The sequence below is a fragment of the Lonchura striata genome, chromosome 15, assembly GCF_050655825.1.
Source record: "Lonchura striata isolate lonStrDom1 chromosome 15, ASM5065582v1, whole genome shotgun sequence".
Lineage (NCBI taxonomy): Eukaryota > Metazoa > Chordata > Aves > Passeriformes > Estrildidae > Lonchura > Lonchura striata.
Genome location: NC_140717.1, coordinates 4271121 through 4291378, shown reverse-complemented (window position 1 = coordinate 4291378; position 20258 = coordinate 4271121). Strand labels below are relative to the sequence as shown.

General features: G+C 43.1%; 1 protein-coding gene across 14 annotated transcripts in view; it reads left to right on the top strand.

Moving 5' to 3' along the window:
* MTMR3 (myotubularin related protein 3) overlaps positions 1 to 20258 on the top strand; it is a 74312-nt gene that overhangs the window by 6165 nt on the left and 47889 nt on the right. The window contains exon 1 of one of the 14 annotated variants that reach the window (XM_085592849.1): positions 7620 to 16786. The exons of 12 other annotated variants lie outside the window; for them this stretch is intronic. The gene's annotated coding sequence lies outside the window, so the exon portion shown is untranslated. One more of the 14 variants, XM_085592850.1, reaches the window with a different exon arrangement.

Below are 20258 nucleotides of genomic sequence, written 5' to 3'. Positions count from 1 at the left end.
CAAAGGCAGGACTCGCTGCAGGGCATCTCCCCAGCTCACCCTGAGAGCAGCCCTTCACACAGGGCTCATGTGTATCATAAGACTCCCAGGCCCTGTGAGTCTGACTCCTCAGTTCCTCTGAGGTTTGACTGTTCTGGGCAAGTAGGTTTCTTATTTTTTGGAGTTTCTGTATGGCTGGTGGCAGGATTTCAGAAAACAGATAGAAAATCAGATCTTCCTGTGAGTATCTCCCCTGTCATGTAGAGTTTAGCACTGTCTAGGTCAAGGGTAGACTACCAGAATACTGATTTTTGTTTTTTTTCAGTTGCTAGGAGTAGTAGTTTAAAGTATTGAAGAGTTGAGTGAAACTGAAGGGTGGATTAAAGAAACTGTACAAAAAGAGGGAGGACATAGAGGCTAAGAACAATCTATTTGAACTGTGCTGTGGAATCTTAATACCTTCCATATTCTACACAAGATCCTACCTGAGTAACTTCAGGTACTTTGGCAGTGAGGCCTCAATTTGGTACAGATGTCAGAAGGATCCAGTCTAGCAGCTGATCCACCGTTTAGATCTGTCCTGTCACTCTTATGATATCACTATGTCCATTCAAGATGAGTTTAAGTCCAAGGCTACTCATGGAAGTGGCTGCCATTAGGTCTGGAATTGGTGGAAAGTCTCCTTGGTATTTCTAGGATTGGAAGTGGTGGAAAACATTTCCCTGGAATATCCTGTGGAGTGGTTAGGAGGGCCCCAGCAGCCTGGCTGTCCCTGTTCTCCTTGTGAGGATGAGGACAGGAGGATGCCAGTGGCTGTGGCTGGCTGATCTCATCTCTTGGAGCCATAATTGGCCTAAATGTGTACCTGGGAAAGCTTTGCTTGTTCCATTGCTATATGCAAGTGTGTGATTGCTATCATGGAAACTTAAACCAGAGAGAGATGAGCTGCTGGGAAGTTGTGCTGGTTGATGCATCCTGGTTAGGCTGGAGACCTTTGCTTGGAGACCTTTCCAGACCTAGTGCTGGATGTACTGCAGCTGGAATCTGTCCAGAGTTTTATCTGCATCCACCCTTTGGTGTCTTCTCCAACTAAAATGACTGTTGTCAAAGCTGACTTCTGCCATTCTGTGGGTCTCTAAGTTCAGGCTTTTCAAATACTTGTCCTTCTCCCGACAAAGAATCAATGAGCCAAAATTAGAGGCAGTGAGAAGAAAACTCACAGAGCAGCTTGGCTTGAAATTTAATGTGAGGACATTTCTCTGAACTCTCTGCAGCCAGGCTGCTGTGGTCAATCAAAGTAGAATCACCTTTCTTTTAAGTGTTTTGACCTGATAGCTTTGATTTTTTTTTAATTGTTGTATTTGCATTTTCTTTGTTTCTTTTTTATTCACTTCTGAGAACAAATACTTAGTGTAGTGTAGGCATGGTTGAACTTTTGATCCAAGAAACCTGACTAAAATGTCTAAGCAGATGGCATTTCTAGATTATTTTGATTATTTTCCTTTAATAAATGGAAGCTTGAAAGCAAGTGAAGTGTACTTAATGTAAACTTGCAAATTTACTGCTATTGCCTGCAGAACTTTTCTCTCCATCTAAACACTGTGCATGGATTTTTAAGAGTGGATAAGCTTTTCATCAAATTAATGACTAATCCTTATCAAACAAGTGTTCATCTTTACAATTAGAGAACAGGAATGCTTAATTGTGTGCTGATTGGTGAACATACTAGTCATGAGTACATTTGAGGATTCAGATTCTTAATTTTCTCTCACTGCTGGTAGCAGGAATTTGCTGTGAACAGGGCATTATATTCTGGTTGGATACCCATTATAATTAAATTATCATCTTTGTCTATGTTCAGTGAACCTTTCTTTGAGTAACTTCCAAAAGAATGCACCTTTTTGCACTTTGGGAAAATCTGAACTCTCTGAGGAAAAAGAAGGAAGATGGAACAAGGTAAATATTTTGAGGTCTGCTCAGCTTTCCTTGTAGGTTTGGCTGGTGGATTATAGTCAAGGCACAGTTGTGTTCTAATGTAGAATACAATAGCTTGCTTGTTTTCTTTTACTTTGGGCTGAAATCTCTTAATCCCTTCAGACTCAAGCGTGAGTATCACATGATTTGGAGGTGTTTGGTTAGTGTACTTTACTGCTGCAGAGCATCCCTGGACGTAACAGATGAGTAAATTGGGGCTGCACAGAGAAGCCACATGGAAATTTTCAGTTTTGGAGATCCATGGCCAAGTGTTTAGTATTTTGGGCTGGGTTGTGTTCTGGCAAAGTCATCTGGTCAGTTAGACTTGTCAGTAAGGAAGGAGATCAGATACCTGCTCTAAAATTCCAAATTCATTATAAAGAGGATTTCAGCTTCAATGTACTTTCACTGTACCTGAGTGTTCAATATCCTACAGTGTTCAAATCATTACAAGGGAATTTGGGGCAAAATCTCCTTGCTGGAAAATAGGTGGTACAGCTAATTGTAGGTCCTTCTTACAGAGTGTGTGACTACATGGGTGTAGAGCAACAGAAACCCTTGTTGAAGTAAAGGAATAATAAATATTCATTAACAGTGAATTTCAAAAAGCAGTAGCTCCCTGTATAGCTGTCTAATGGTACCAATGTGCCTGGTCACTGTCATGTTGCTTTCCCCCCCTTTCAGTTCTGCAGGCTTTAGAAGCTTTAACCAAAATGCCTTGCACTTGTCAAACTGGAATTTTGGCTTTTAAATGACAGGCTGAATGCTGACACTTGATGAGGGTGACTGCTAAACACTGACCTGGGGAGAGGACGGGGCAAGGGGTTTTCTAAAATAGTATAGGGTTCCCTAAAGTGCTGAAATATGGTAATGAAGTGAGGATGGCAAAAAGATTCCAGTGAATTAGAAAATGTTGGTCTTGACTCTTGGTGCTGCTTTTGCAGAATTTGGTCTGTTAAACACAAGATCAGGGCAGTGGTTTCAGTCCCTGGTTCTACCTGCAGCTGGAGCTGGCTGCCTCCCAAGGTGTTCCACTCGCATCAGAAGAATTGCAGAGATAATTGGGCCACTGGAATCATGGGGACTCTATACTTAGCTCATTACTCCAGGCAAATTATCCTTTCCTTCTCCAGTGCTGACTGGCAGGCTGCAGAGCTGTCTCGCTTTCCATTGCTGGGGCATTCCAACTCCTCTGCAGTGTTCTCCTTGTACAGGCACTTCTTCCTGTGAACTCTTGAAGGGCTGGTGGTAACTGAGCAGCACAGGGGTCTAAGGGTGAGAGTTCTAGAGTAAATCACCGAGGAGTCAGCAGTGCCAAACCTGCTGTTGTAATCAGCAGGGAGTAAGATGCAGTCTGGAAACCTGCTTGGTACTCTGCTTACCTGTAGAGGGTGGTTGGATTCATCACTGCCACTGCTGATGCCTGAGCTGGGTGGGTCTGGTGGAGTCAGCCTGGGGAGCTGTGGACAAAGGGTTTTGCTTCATTTGACAAGTGTAAGACTGGTATAGCAAAGACAATAAGAGCTATTTCTTGCTTTCTCTGTCGAGTGTGGATTTTTACTAAGCTGTTTGTGTACGGTCCCAGTTGTGCTCCCCTCCTTGCAGGGTCACACCCAGAGAGCAGCCCCATTAAAACTAATGGTGCTGTTGCATCATGTCCCAGCCTGCTGTGGTCCCATTCAGCACTCAGGTATGAAGACTTTTCCTCTTGCATAAGGCACCTTGATTTGCTCGGGTTGGGGAGGAAGCACTTGGCAGCTCCCTAAAGAGTAAGTTACAAGCTGTTGTGTCCTGTAGCTTATTTTTCTAAACATTAGTATTTCAAGTTACTGTCCAGCTTTCTAAACTGTACCAGAGCCCGAGGCTGGACCACTGCTCACAGAGGCAGGGATTACCTGAGCAGTCCTTGCTGAATGCAGATCCTTTCCTGCTTCTAGCATGCTTTTCTCTCCTAGACCCAAGTTATTTAGTATTCAAAGCAGGGACCTAGTAGGGCTAAGCCTCATGTATTTGAACATATTTCAAGATCCCCAGGACTGCAATATGGCTTAATCTGCTTTGTCTCCTTTCACTTTCTAAGTATTTCTAGCTACTGTTAGGTTTCTTTTCTGGTTCTTCCAACAAAATTCAGCTTTTACTCTCGTAGTCAACCCTTACTGCCATATGTCAATCCCAGCAGACCAAGTTGTGTAGTAATTAAGAAATATTTTTTCTATAAATATGCTATAGGTCTAGTAATGTATATTGAGATAAAGTGACTACATGAAGGCAAGGAGTGGTCAATTAAAACATGCCTTGTCCAAAGAAATTGGTCTGAACTGACTCGGATCCTGAAAAGGACTGAATGATTTTGTGCAAGAAGTGAGCAGGTGGGCTAGGGTGAATCCAGTTTAGCTTACAGAAAGGCCAATGCCAAAACCTAATTTATGCACTTCAATTCCACAATTTTTATGCTGTCTCTTGCCAAGACAATAAAGAATTCCTAGAGCTGATCTCAATTTCCAGGCTGGGTTTGGAAGGCGATAGTCACTTCTGCAGATGCAGAGAGCACTCCAGTCTCTTCAGGTAGGCTGATGAGTCTTGGTGGTTTCATTGCTGACATTTGATTTTCAGGAGTCTGGAGATGGGACTGTGGAGCACGTTTGTGGTGCACTGGCAGATGTAGCAAGTTTTGCTGCTTGTGAAAGGTCAACTTTTAAGCTTCCATGGATTGATTAATAGTAAACTTTAAACTGGTGTTGCAGCACCTGTTTTCTAGAGCTTCAAAACTCCTGTTTGCCACTGGAAAACTTAGGAGGAAGAACTTGGGTCCCTCTGTGGGGTTGCTGTTCTTAAGATATGCTTAACTATTTGTAAATAATTAAAATATGGAAAATGAAGGAATACCCTGGGGTCAGTTCGGAGAGGGCTTGTGCAGCTGTGTGAAGATAATTTTGGTAGGAGAACCCCATGCATCCATCATGCCTGCAAAAGAAAACATAACCTGCACCTTGACTGAATAGCAATTAGTCATGTTGTGCCATTGTATTCTCCCCTGGGTCACCCTTTGGTGAGTATTGTTGAAAGATTTGACTTAGCAGAGTTTGTACATGTTGAAACAAATTTGATGGCTTGAAACTTGTCTGAAGAATCTGTTGCTTGTTAGGTGACTCCTGAAGGCTGTGACTTCTAAAAATCATGACTTGGTTACTTTATTTTTTTAAATAACATTATAACCAGAACTCAGATTAAAGAAAGAACAAACTGAGAGTTTATTGTATATAAGAATGTGAAAGAGAAAGTGTGAACCTTCCTGTGGAGCTGGGAATCCATAGATCATGCTGGGTGAGTGACAGCTCATGCTCTACACGGAATTCAGAATATCTTTGCCATGTTTTAAAAACTTGTTGCCTGGTGCTGATCTGTTCCTCCAACACTGAGCTTTTGTAACCTTTAAACTTTAGTATAGGGTAAGCATTTATCCTGTTAAAACCTGCATTTGTTTGAAGAGTTAACTCCTGCTTGTTCACCTCCGTCCTACATCTCTAGATCTCAGTTATTTAAATACCAAGGTGTGTGTCACTCAAAACCAACCTACCCAGTGAGTTCTTCTTGAGCAGAAAAGTAAATGAGACCTGGAGTGAACAAGCAGCTGTGCCCATCTTGCTACACCTTTCTCATTCTTCATTTTGCTTATGGAACTGCTAAATCAGGATTTAGGAGTTGATCTGCTGGTGAGTTTTTGTGAAATCCTGGAAATTTCTCGAAATATTTGAGATGACTGTCTATCCCTTATCTTGAAGTGAAATATTTTACATTGTGTCTGATGGCAGTTTTACAGGTGTGCTTTTTGGGGAGGAATGGGGAAAAGTCCTTACTGATGTCTCATCCACACAAAATAGGCTGGGTGAATGCTCTGCCATATGCTGGAATATCTTAAAAATGAAGTAGGTTGGATGGAAGGGTCTGAATGCTTCAACTCTGATGTAAGGAATTAATCTTTTAGTTTGTCTAGTTAGGTGTGTCCTGCTTTGAAGCCTCAATGAATTTTTAAGTGGAGAAGTAACAGATTTGTTTGGTGTTACACAGTAGGCTTGAATTATATCCATTTTTAGTACTTTGAGATAGCTTGGTGCAAACCTTTCACAGAACTGGTGCTCTTACTGAGCTGCTGGAGGGGCATTAAATTCATCACAATTCCAGTGTTGTTCTCTCTCTTCCTTCCAGTGCTTTAACTCCTTGTCACAAGTGACAGAGTGACAGTGCTCCTTGCAGACCCATTTGAGGTAGAAATCAGCAGCTTCACCTGTGTTGTTCAGAGTTTAACAAGCAGTCTTAGTGCTGTGCTTAGCATGACTACACTGATACTCCAAAGGGGATTTTAACCCTTAATCAGGCTTGCTGCAAGTGAAGCATTTAACAAGTGTTTTTGCAGTGCTTTGCTGTGTTTCTGTGGTAAAAGGGTGCCTCTGCTGATTGTGCTGGTTTAGAGCAGCCTTCACTGGGCAAAAAGCTGTGAAGGATTTCAAATTATCCTTCAAAAACGTAGCTCCTGAAACTGTTTGGTGTCTGAGGTATTCCTTCAGATGTACTCAAAATTTATTTTGAGTAGGAAGTGGAAGCAGGTGCATTCCTTTTCCTCAGAGATTTTATTAATTGTTAACTGAAGCAGTTGAATTGCTGGATTTTGTTTGGTATTTGTGGTAAGATATGATATGTTGCTTGATAAACATTAATGTGTTTTTGCACAGATTGTGCTTACTCCTTGTGGTTTTTGGAGTAGTGGGCTGTTGGATTTGTGGATGTTGAGATGCTTATGTATGTAATTCAGCAGTGAGAACTAATTCACTGAAACTTCGTCCTGGAGAGTTACTTAGTAACGGTTTTTGTCCCTGAGCTGCAAAAAATAACGCAAAGGAAATTAGCACGGTTAAATGGAAATTGTACAAAACACAAATGTATCTATTTCAGAGCCTCGCTAGAGATAATAAAGCCTTCAGTGGTTCCTGTGCTCGGGCACAGAGTCCTCTTTCCCTATAGAATCAGGACTAGCAGTTCTTATCTCCGAGTTATATTTGAGCTCGGCTGGAAGCAGAGTGATTCCTCTGAGCTTCCCATGAAGCTCCAAGGTGTGATTCCCTGCCGAGCTCTCCCAGGGAGCCGAGCATGGCTGGGTGTGCTGGCTGTGAGCTCCTGCAGAGCACTGGCAGCCCTCTGCCGTGGGATTACATATCCGGCTGGGAGGTGAGGCCACTCTGCCAGCACACTTAATCTATTTTTGATTTGTCAGGATCTCAAAGACAGAAACAAAAAGCACTTTGTCCTGGCTGCTCTGGAAGACTGACACTTGAATGGCTCTTTGCATTGTCTATTCAGTGGTGTTGGAGCACTGCTCTGCAGTGAGCACATTGTTGTGTGGCAGTCACTCCTCTGGGCAGTTCACAGCTTCCCTGAGCATCTCAGAGCAGCAGATTCACATGAGCCACTTGTTTGACCAGCTCCAAGGTCAGCCTCGGCAGCGGAACTCGGGAGACTTCCATGGCAACTGGTGGCCCTTCAGCACAGTCAGTCTGTGCCAGGGCTGACTCTGCTGCCTTCATCACCCCCTGGCTGCTGGAGCTCCTGCCCCTCACTCGAATGAGAGCACAGTATCACTGGAGGTACTTTTTCATCTGAAGAAGCTTCAGAGGATCTCTGGAGGTGTGGTGGTATCTCCAGAGAATCATTTATGCTTATTTATGCTTTATTGCTGGGATAATATGACAGAATATTCTGGAAATATTGCAATCTATAGTGTGGTTATTTTTTAAAATATTATAATAAACCTTTCTTCAGAGTTTAATCCAAGTGTCAAGATACAGGAAAAAAGCCTGAGTCTTTACCTCACTGTATAGTTTTCCTGTGGCCACTTTCTGAAGCTGTGATTGTCAGGGCTTTTAATTTTTCATACAAATGAGAGCTGTGTGAGAATTTCCCTCATACTTGCAGGTGATCATGAAGTATTTGGTTTATCTTTACATAGTTGAGGTTGGTCTCCTACTATTTATTCCATGCTGTTTAGGTTTCTGTTTGCATTTACCTCAGTTAAACTATAATAATTAACTCAAAGCATTGAACTGATGCAGTTACATTGGGAGAACAAACCAGTAACCATAATGCAATAAGCATTATTGCAACTTCCTGGTAATGAAAATTCCAGTAGCAGAGTACTTGTTTTAATTTTTAAGCTTTGAGAAAATAGTGGTTGTGATAAAATGGTTTTATAACTGACTTTCACTTAGGCAGCTGCTTAATGCTAGGAAGAAGCTTGGGGTGTGAGGAAGAGCTGTGGTGGCTTTGTTAATAGAGGGAATGTCTGAGCTCTTGTTCACATTTGAACCCCAAGCTGCAGTGTGCAGCTATATTTTTAAATGACTGATGCATCCCAAGACAATCTGGATGACATTTTTTACTCGCTTCTAAAGAGTTTTAATTGGTTTTAAGCTGTAAACTCTGGAGTTAAAGACTTGGATATCGCTGCCCTGTTCTCCCACCAGACCACACAGCCGAATCAAGTGTGTGTCTGTCTCCTAAAGTGTGTGGTGAAAATAGGTAAGAGCTGCTCACTGAGGGATAGAGAGGAGACAATATCTGACACAATCTGCCTATTGGTGAGGAGAATCTGCCTTCAGGTCCCAGGGCAGTTTTTGTATGCAGTTGCTGTGGTCATGGCACTGAGGATGCTTCCAGGAGAGACCAATCTCCCTTGGCTGTGCATGGCTTTGGCAGTTTCCTTGTCAGGAGAGGCTGGTTAACCAGCACAGCTGTAGAAGGAGCACAGCTGCAGCCTCTGAAGGGCCTGCTGAGCAGCCCTGAGGAACCTGGACGTGTTGTGTAAGGACAGCTCTGACTCAGTGGGGAATGTAAGCACGTGGTTCAACTTCAGCAGTATCAGTGTACAAGCCAGAATGAGAGCTCCCAGCCTCAGCAGTGAGGGCATCAGTTCAATCCCATTGCCCTCTTAGGTGGCATCACACCTCAGAAACATGGTTCCTACCTCCTTCTGTGTTGTTGTGCACTGATTGTTGGGTGCTGAGGCAGCTGTGTGCTCTGCTGAGCAGCTGAGGGGTGAGTGGGCACTGCTGCTGGGTGAGCACCTTGGGCTGACTCAGAGGCTCAGCCATTCCTGCACACAGATGCTCCTCACAAGGTGATGCTGCTCCATACCAGCTCAGAAGCTTCTCACATGACAGAAAGTTGCTCCAAAGTCAGCTTTTCATAGTTTCTTGCTGAATTTTCTATCAGTTTTACAGATACTGCCATGAGATTCGTATCTTAAGTATTGGTATTTCGAGCAGTTATCAAAGAATTGGAGTTGAATGCTTGTGGAACAATAGTGGGTTTGCAGGCTGGGATAGATTAACAGTATCATGGAACTGAACTATAGTATTAACAGAGCCATTCTAAATATACTGCAGCATTGCACTCCTGACAGTGATTGTGATGCCAGGCCTGGACTATGAATACAATCCTCCATGTGCACACTCATGAGAATGACAGGACAGCACGTGCTTGGCTTGAAGATAGTGTTTCTTTCCATTAGATAAGGAGTGTGGCACGATTGTCCTTTGCTTCTGAGTGTTACACAGACTTGGTGCTCTGGGGCTGTCCAGGAGTGAGTGCAAGCAGCAGGGTATGGAGAAATCTTTCCCTGGAATGAGAATTTCTGCAGTCCATGCAGAGAAATCTGTTTCTGTTGTGCCTTTAATTGGCTATGACATGTCAGGGAGAGAGTTCTGGTTTTCTATCTGCATGAGAAGTCCATTACCTACCTTTGGTCTTCCAGGCCTTCCAGTTTTTCTTCTTGCTTAGTTTTTTACCTAGCTTGTGTAGTAGATTATTCCTCATTGGGCAGGTTATTAGAGGGGAACACCTGGTAAATAATACTTGTAGGCTCTGTAATGAATTAGTGCGAGTTGTTCAAATGTCTGCTGCTTTCTTACTCCTGACTGCTCCTTCTAATGTGAAGGAAGTATGGGGGTGTTCCGGACAGGAAGGAACGTGTGTCCTGAGAGCCAGACTATCCTAAGGGCACTGCCAGGCATGGCTGTCCTGGTAGCAGTGAGGATGGACTTCACAGTGAGGAAATCAATAACATACCAGCTCTGAACACCTTCTGAAGCTGCCTGAACTTTTAAACGTGCAAACTCTTCACGCAATCTAGAGCTGGTTTGTTATTGGAGGCAAATGATGACCTGAAGGACACTTTGGCCTTTCTTAGAGTTGTTCTCACTACCTGCACTAGCAGGAGATGTGTGTTTTCCACAGAGGAGTGAACATGTACTTGTAGCCAGAATGCAGCAAATTTTATAGTGAAGAGCATTAGTTGAAATGAAGTAGAAGTGAGGCAGCCTGGAATGCCAAAAGATGGGATTGCTAATAACTGATGAAGGATCTGTACCTTGCTTCAGACTTCCCTTTCAGCAGGTGTCCTGGGGTTCTGATGGAGTTTAATAGACAGGCTGACTTAGTAGCAGAGACAAATGGTGACATGCAGTGGGGTTGACGTTGTAAAAGAGGGAAATGTGAAGAGCTGACATGCTCTTATTGCCTTGATTCCCATACCTGTGCAAGGCCTGTACATTAAATGTGGGCTGCTAGAAACCTCTCCCTTCTGTGGGAGCAGAGTGACAGACTCCAGTTCCTCACTCCTGCTGCTTGAATTCCTGATTTCTCCTGGAGCAGCTTTGCTCTTGAGCTGTCAGAGCAGCCTGCTGCCTTGTTCTGGGAACAGCACTGCTGTAGCAGTTGAGTGAGCAGTGGAAGCCTGAGTGAGTACCACTGGCTGTTTCTCAAGTCTGACATCACACCAAGAATTAGATGGCTCTCTCTCACCATGGGGATAATGAAATAATTCCTACTGTGTTATTCATTAACTCACATTTCATTCAGTGGCTCCTAAGAGGATAAGGAGTACGTTAGAGGTGAGCTTGCATAAGACTTCTGACATCCTTTTGATAAGTTAAGTAAGAGTTAAAGCTGTGGCAGACAGAGCATGGCACTGGGGCCTCACTGAGGCAGGTGGCCTGTTCTGTGTTACACAAACTGACTTGTGAGCTAATTTAGTGGCTTTTTTTGTCAATGGCTTCAAGAAAATAGCCTGCTCTAAAGTTGCTGCAGAAATAACTGCTGCTCAGAGCCAGATGAGCTGGGTTTCCTCGTACCAATGGCCATGGCTGTTGATGAAGCTCCCATGCCAACTGGGAGTGCAGGTCTGCTCTGAAGGCTTGCCAGGGGTTTGTCTGTGCTGTGCAATTGAGCCAATAAACTAATATAAATAAAGATTAGGCTGTTTGTGGGAGGAATGATGATTGGATATTCAGGTGTCTAACAATCTGTTTGATCTTTTGAGTATTGCTATGAGTGTGCTGACATCAGTAGTTCATCCCCACAGGTAATAACTGAGGTAATTCTAAACAGAGACTGCAGAAGGATGGGACACCTGAAGAAATCCAGAATTTCCAGGTGGCCCAATAAGATTTTAAATTACTGGTATCTGTAGAAGCACTGGGTGAGGTGGCTTTATCTGGGAAGAAGTTGTAGGTGATGGTCTGGTGAGTCAGGCTGGTGCCATGCTGGAGAGGCAGGTGTGTCCCTGCCTGGTTGTGGGTTGTGGCCCTGGCTAGGAAGTTGCTGGGACCCTTTCCAGGTGTGTGTAGTTATGGTTTGGGTGCTGAGTACACAACTCCAGGCCTGAGCGCTCAACTCTGCTGCTCAGACCCCTGGTAATGGAGTTGTATTTCCCAAACAGAGCAGGAATACTATAAAAATTAGTAGTACTCAAAAAACTGAACTCTCGACATCTGTTCTGGGCATAGAAGGTCCTTCTGGATGGCTTGAACTCATACAGTCCTTAGTTTTCCAGCCTTTTAAAAGTCCATTAACATGCAGAACAGTGTGGGAGCTCAGGTGGGTGCTGTGGATCCTTAGCAGAAGAGGTGCCATAAAAGGAGCAGTGCAAGAAAGTCTGACCTGCTTCAGGACTCCACACTGAGCACAGGGTTTAAGGAAAAGGAATGTGTTCAGGGAGTTTTGTCCTCCTCAGATCACTGGGTCAGGGTTTATGGGAAGAAGAAGATGGAGAAGGGAATTAAGGAACATACATATTCCAAGGGAGGCTGAGCAGAAGCTTCACAGGTGATCACAGTGCTTGCATTTCCTAGTGTGTAACCTTCACTCCATGATTTTTATGTAGGGCTACTTTAGGCTGCAACTGCAAGTTGATTTCCATGTCGTGTATGAGCAGTGAAAATACCTGCTGGGTCATTAATGCAGGGCTTGGGCTGTCAGCTTTGCCTCCCTTGTTTACTCATTGTGCAATTCCATGTAACAGCTTAGGCCAAAAATCCAGCACTGAGCCTGTCAGCCTGTCAAGGATCCCTTCCCTTACAGCAGCACTTCCACACCAGTGCTCTTACTTTCTGAAATATGTGAAATAGTAAAGTACCAGAACAGGCCACTCTGTCCTACCTGTTCTTGCAGGATCTGTTTTTCAGCACCCAGCTCAGTAGCAACAAAGAGAAATCTTTAGTTTGAGCCTCAAGCTTTTCAGGCTGAACATGGAAGTTTGGCTGTAGGTGCTGGTTCATGGTGCCATTTTTATTCTGGAGGCCTTTTCTATCAGGGAATTCCTGTGGAACAGTTCTGTCAGCTGGACCTGGAGCTGATGCAGAGATGTCACATCTCTAAGCTAATGACACAGAAGTGGTACTTCTAATAAACATATGTAACATGGATCTTTGTTTTTCCTTGACAGACTCCTCTAAGCTTTCAGCTAAGCTTTCCTGCATAAAGATGTAATCTTCCATCCAGGAGAGGAGTTGGGCTATTTTTTGGCATTTGAATCTAAATGAGCAAAATTGTGCTGGCTCTGAAATACAAGACCTGAATGCTGAGGTTGTTCCTGCAGTGAGCTGTTATTTATCTAAATTACAGATGCATTTTCATCTCAGCTCTGAGCATTTGCTTCTAGATTTGTCTTTACATGTAGATTTGTGTTACATCCACTGTTTTATACTGTAAATAACCTTCTGAAATAAAGGCTTACAGTAAAAGCAAGGCGCACTTAAGTATTCTAAGCATTGTTCTTAGCCTTGGTTGTTTGCTCAGAGCATGAAGGTTTCCTTTGCCTTCGAGTATTTCTCTGAAATTGGTTTCAGATTCCAGCTTTAATATTGGAATTGATTGTCAGGAAAGGATATGCCTAGTGATCCTCAAACCTCAGCTGGACGAGTCCAAAGAACAACTGGATGTAATGGAACTGTGCCAGTGGAGGCTTGCACTCCCTGGTGTGCTGTTCTCCACTCATTCCAATTGTTCTGGATTTTTTTTTTTTTTTTTTTTTTTTTGCATATTTATTGATCTTGGTTCTTTGTACATTCCCATTTGGACTCAAAGGGGCAGCAGTAATTTCTGTTTGTTTTATAATTGGATATTCAGCCTTGTTTCTGTGACATAAATCTGGTGGGGAATTGGTGTCTCTGGAGGAAAGCTTTCTGGGAAGTTCATCCCCCTGGATCTGATGGCAAGTGTTACTGCAGGCAGCCTGGAGAGTTACGGGAAGGGGAGAAATTCCTGCTCTCTCTTGGTTTGGATTTTGACCAGAAATTGCACCTCATAAGATATTTGAGGAGGTCCTTGAGTACCTGAGCAAATGAAGGTTCAGAATTGTGTTTGTTGGTTTTCAGCAGCTCCATCCTGTGTGTGCAGCACGAACCAGGGTGTCAGCTGAGGTCAGAGGGTTTTGCCATTTAATTTCATCAGAGGAAAGGCAGCAAGGCAGGACCCAAGCCCCAATGTTAATTGCTCCTTATTTATGTTGTAGCTACTTTTTAAAACCAAAATTTGCCAGATTTACTTTTTCACTCCAAGCAAATACACCTTGAATTTTTTATTTTCATGCAGACTTCTCAGAGTTCATGTTTAGTAAGTACAGGCTTGGTTTTGATACTCAGGTGGTTACCAGAGGGTGCTTCAAATGGAATGATAGAGACCAAAAATAGATTGATTTAGTTGATCTTAATTTTACTGTGGAGTACCACTTCTGTGTATTTAATTGAAGTTTGAGATCTGCAAGTCACAGGTAAGAGCTGCAGTGTTACAAATGTGACTTGTGCTATTTTCACACCTTTGGGAAAGCTTGTGGATCAATGCAGACATGCTCTTGTGCAATTTAAAGGGGACATAGTAAACTTACTGTAGGGATGGTTATAAATCTTTATATTATTTAAAGAAAGGTTAAGTCCTGCTGGCTGATAATGATTTAAATGCAAAAACTGAAGTGGAAAACTGCAGTCTTCTGACATATATATTTTTTAGAATCTGGAATTAAATGAAAATTACCTTCCCTGATGCATCCATAACAGAGTGAGCTGTGAACTGCCCTGACTTCTGCAGTGCCTGTGGGAGAGATGTGGATGTGTTGTGTTTGGGTAATGTGATGAAGAGCCCAAACCTTTGTTTCTTTAAAATGATGATTTATCTCTTAATTGCAGCCAAGTCTTTCTTAGTAAATTAGGTTTGTTTTGAGTCACATAGGGAAGGAGTGCATGTTCTCTAAAGGATAAAACACTTAAATGACTACTTACATTCTCTGTACTATTATTCTTCCTTCTCAGGATTTGTTCTACCTACCAAAAGGATTGAGTTTCTGTAAGGAAGATAATTGAGAGAGGTTTTAAATAAGTGTCTGTGTATACTAATTTGTTGTGCTTTTGAATTTCTTTTTTAGTATGCAATAAAATACTGGAGGAATATCTCTTCTAGGTAAAAACTGATCTGCTGTAGAAAATTTGGTGTGGTTTGATTTAAGTGAGCAAGAAGGAAGGGAAATCTTCCTGTTCCCCAGAGAAACTCATTCCTGTTGGAATCACTGTTTGGATGGCAAGATTGACCAAAGGAGGTACAGGTACCCTATAGAATTAATTCCCTTTTCCAGTATCTCCTGGAACCCTTCTATGGAAGCTTGGACTTCAATGGATTTTATCTTTAAATAAGAGAAGGATGAGATTGTGGCTGTGAACGGGAGCTCTGTCAAACCTTATTTCACTAGCAGAGCTGTAGTCTGTTACAGAGCTCAAATTCAATTCCAGCTGAAACTCTGTGTTTTCATTCACATCCATGCCTCCAGCAACCACAAACCCTTCTTTGGTGTCTCTGCAATGCCTAAATATATTTAACTTCGACTTGGTGCTGTTTAGTTTTTTAGAGTAAGCATATTCTGTTAATCCAAGTAAATTCCTTCCTGGCACTGAAGGGCTGTGCAACTACAGTGTAAGGGAACAACCCTTTGTACTTTCAATATTATGGAAGTTGTTGTGGAGAAAGTATTTTGGGGACTTGTCCTGACTGAACTCAGCCTCCCTGGGCAGCCTGGAGACATGACTTCAGAAAGTGTAGTTGTTCTTGCCTTTAACACATTCAAGATTTGAACACTGCAGAGTAGCTAACTTGATTTAGTTGATGGAGGACTATTGGCTTAAAGATACATAAAAGCAGAAAAATACATGTTCAAGTCAACTGGTTCTGAAGCAGCACTGTTGTGTCTCTAGAGGAATGCATAGTGCAGTGTGACAAAATTAACTGCTCTATTAAAGACCTCAGTACTTCACACCAGATACTGCTAATGTGTGTAATTGATCTTCCAAACCAGCTACGGGAATTGAAGCCCATTAAAACATTTCTTGAGGCGATCACTAGAGCTGCAAGACTCCTCCATGGGCTCCTGCCTCCCACATCAAAGGGCTCTGCTGCTTCAGTTCCTGATGGCTGCTCTGCTGAGACTCTTGGTGAGATGCAGTTTCACTGCTCCTCACTAAAGCTGGATGTTCAGACAGCTCCGTGTCCCTTTCCCATGTGCCTTCATGTGCAGGACGCTCTTTTAGATTCTTTTTCTTTGCCTGCTGTTTGTTTGAGGTGAAGTCCATCTCCAGCTCTTAATTTAAGTGCAGCTTGTGAATGGAAACTAGTATTTTGCTGTTACATTTCCTGCTTCTGAAATTAACTGTGACTTTCCACAAGTGGAAAAAGATAGAAATAAACAACTGTCTTAATGCTTGGAAGATACTGAGGCAATTTAACTACAGGAGGGAAAGTATTTGCTTTTCCTCTTTTTTCTTTTTGCTTTAGTGAACAGATGAGTTCTAAATTCTAAGTCCAGGTTGGACACTGGGGCTTGGACCGCCCTGGGATAGTGAAAGGTGTCCTTGCCCATGGCAGGGGGTGGACCTGGATGAGCTTTAAGGGCTCATCCAATCCAAACCATTCCATGGTTCTGTGAATCAGCTGAGCAGGGAAATGCCAGGAAACAGCAGGTATGCTGGAGGCAGTGTGCTGGTACATTATCCAAACCAGTTTGTCCCTTGTGATCTCAATGCAGGAATTAACAGGAGAAGGTGTCTGAGTCCTGAGTATGTCTTAATTCCTGTAGGGAACCAGAGCTCTTCCCTGCTGTGCCTGGCTGAGGACAATGCCACTGGGAATCTTCTCCCTCTGTAGGTAACTTGACTGGAAACTGCTGAAAGTTTAGAGAAGCTGGAACTAGCAGTGGGCTGATGGAAATGCCTGGTTGTTCTCCCTGGAAGGAGTTGCTGCTCAAGTGCAGGGAGGGCAGGACCCTGTTCTGGTAAATCTTGGGTGTGCCTGGAACTTGCTGGGTAAATAGGACCCAGCAGAAAGCTCTGTGCAGTCCCTTGAACTGCTGGGCTTTCCTGACACAGCTCTTGCTGATCCCCTTATCATGGACAAGCACACTTGGCTTTATCTCCTCCAAATTTGACTTTTTCAATATTTGCAAACACGGAGCTTCTGGTGAATGGTGAGTGCTCTTGGTGGCTTGGCAGCCTTGTGGGTGATGCCCAAACAAGTGTGTGGACTGCTCTCTAGGAAACAGCTTTTTGTGAGCCTAGAAAAGCTACTCTGATCCTTGATTAGTTCCTGAAATGTGCAATTTAGGAGGTCACTTCATCAAAAGGGGTTGCTTGTAGCTAAATAAAGCTGTCTCTCAACTTAGGTCAGCTCTTTCAATGTGATTATTTTATTCTGTTCAGGATTGTTTTGCATGGACTAATAAGGGAATACCTGAACTCAAAGCTTTGCTTGGTTTGAATTAATTACTGTTTTATACTGTAAATAATGCTGTGCTCAAACATACTTGTCCCCTGCCACAGGGATTGAGCAGACTTTGAAGGGAAGGGCTCTTCATCCTCAGGTTCACAGATTCTGGCAGAAATACATGTATTACTCCTAAAAGCCCCTTCAATTCCCTTCAGTACAGAATGCAGTCGTGTGATTGACAGCTCTGAAGTGGATCAGGGCTTTGGGAGTGTGCTTGGTATCTGAACTGTAAACTCTGCCATTCAAACTGAAACTACTTGAATATTTCACAAAGAAGTGAGCAGGCTAAGCGATGAATGGACTAATTGATTAGTTCTGTAAAGAAATGTAATTTCTGCAGGAGCTGAAGTGATTCTTAAGCTGCCTCCAGTTCTAGAAATCTGAAATGTCTTGCAGTTTTTCAGGCTGTGCTGCTCTGGAAGCAAACAACATCTACGGCACTGCAGAGTGGTGGTTCCAAGATCAGCTCTCTTGGTTAGTTTTGTCTTGTGTCAAGGAGCTGGAGTATGCCATGATGGGTCTGAAATGCCAGTTGTGTAAACTAAGGAAGCAGGGGTGTTTTGTTTGGGAGGAGTATGGGAGCAGTACTCTTTCTGCTGGCTCACCATGCTTCAGGGAATAGCAGCATAGTCTGTTGTAAAGCAAAACCGCCTTAATACCACATCAAAAAAGGCATTTCTGGAGTGTGCCACAATTTTACCAAGTGCTGGGTTAGTTTGGAATATTAACTTTTCCAGTCCTGTAAGGTGATCCAGTGTGAATCCTGGAACACGGAGCCTTCTAATGGCTTCTGTTCCTCGATGGAGGCAGTGAGGGTGGATGTGTGGATCTCCCATTGCCTCCTTGACAGGACAGGTCTTTTTAATGCCAGTGAAGAATTAATGGATTAAAACTTTACCCATAATTACATTGTGCAAGGTGTGCAAGCAGAGAAAGGGATGTCTTGTTCTAGGCCTTGATAACAGCAAACAAACTTTTGTGTCCTGCCTGTCCTGGGCTGTGCAGCACAGCAGTGCTGGAGAGGGGGTTTTATCAAAGTGTAGAGGGACAGGACACAGGGAATGGCTCCCACTGCCAGAGGGCAGGGAAGGATGGGAGATTGGGAATTGGGAATTGTTCCCTGTGAGGGTGGGCAGGCCCTGGCACAGGCGCCCAGAGCAGCTGTGGCTGCCCCTGGATCCCTGGCAGTGCCCAAGGCCAGGTGGGACATTGGGTTTTGGAGCAGCCTGGGACAGTGGGAGGTGTCCCTGCCATGGATGAACTTTAAAGTTCCTTCAAACCCAAACCATTCCATGATTGCCAGGCCTCTGAGGGGACCAAAGTCCCCATTAGGATCACCTTGTAATAACTTAGGCATTTATTTCTCAGAGCACGAATAGATTATTAATAACAGGTATTTGGTATTTTAAAAAATTGTCTTGCAACAAAAGCATCCAGTGGTGTTTTGTAAAAGAGATTTTCAAAGTTTTATGCCAGAAAAAGTGTGGTGAAAATGAGGTCAACTGAGGAGCTGAGAGCTGTGACTGTGTTGTTGTCCTGAGGAAGTTCAGGCTGGGAGAAAAGTCTAATGGGAGTGTATCTTGAAACTCCAGAGGAGCTTTCAAACCACATTTGATTCTTCCTATTTTCAAACCCTTCTTTCTCTTTTTTTCTTCCTTGTTGGTGTCTGTAGTGTTGCTGTCAGCAGGTGAGGAGCTGTCCTGGGCAGTGTGGGATGCTCCTCTGCTGCCCCTTCCTGCTGCCAAGGCCCTTACAGGAAGGTCTGAGCTGCAGCAAGACACGACTGGAGGAGGGAAGGGGGATGAAGAAGTGTTTTGGGAGGATGAGTAAAACCTTGGAGACTTTGATTAACAGCCACTTCTCCTCCTTGTTTGCTGCCTTCCTTCTAGAAAGGCAGAAAGAGGGGAGGGAGTGTGACTCATGGCAAATGGGCTGTGAGGACCTTAATGGAAAAATGGGAACTGCGAGGAGCAAATTATTCCCTTCTTTCTCCATTATGCCTTTTCAAATGGAAACTTCTGCTGCCTGATCTAACCTTGCTGTTTGTTTCATAACTCCAGCCTGACATTGCCCTGCATTTCATGGCTGTTTGTTACCTGTTGGTATAAATCCCCTTCCCAGCACACCTGGTCATCTTTCCAGCTTAGAATCTCCACAAATCCACTGGGTCTGTGTCCTGTCAGCTTCCATATTGAAATCCAGATTCAGTTCCCTTCCTTCCAGGTTTCTCTACAGTTCAGACTGATCTATATAGCTGTTGGTCCTTGGTAGCTGTTCCTCTTCTGTCATGCACATAAAACGGGGAAATTTGGAGTAATTGAAATAAAAGGAAAATTATAGACACGGTACAGAAGATCTCTGATGGGTAAATTGTATCCTGGCTTATGTATGAATAATTGCAGCCTTTGGATCCCAGGGTTTTATCCAAATGAAAAAGTAATTAAAAGAAAAGAGAACCTGAAATTTTGTAAGAAAAAGTGGCATTTTGTTGTGGGTTTTGGTTTCAAGCTTGCTGTGGTCTTTTGACCTGGGTTGTTTTGAGATCAGTGAAGGAAAATATTGATGTAGAGTCTTTTATTTGGGAGCACTTTCCTAAAAAGCATATTTTTTGGGGGATAATTAGTACTGTTATCTTGCCTAAATATTGATTTTTTAAAATTCTAGACATCAATTATGAAAAAAGAGGATATTTCTTATTGCAAAATCAAATTTTTCTGTACTGTCTGTTGCTATCAGATCCCCAGAAGTGCTTCTCTTGCCTTCCTCTGCCATTCCAAGTTCTGTTTTTCTTTCAAGAATTTTTTTTAACTTTGAACTGTTGCTTCTGCATTTAATTTCTGAAGAGTGCAAGAAACAATCTTTAACAAATCTGCAAAGATAATCAGCTTAATCAAACTGCTTTAAAAGCAGATTAGTGCCACTTCTGAGTGGGAAGATGAAGGAAGCCCAAATGCCGACCTGCCATTAATGCATGAGTCAGTGCAGTGACAGATGTTGACAAAGCTTTTTTGATGCTTTGGACTCTTCTAATTAAATTTATTCTTCACTCATAAAAGCAGAGAGAACAGAAAGTGGAATGAGACCTTTTCAAAATGCTGTGATGCAGGACAGTTCCACTGGTGCTGTGGGAATGTGGGATGTTCCGTGTGGCTGTTCTGCTCTCCCTGTCAGGT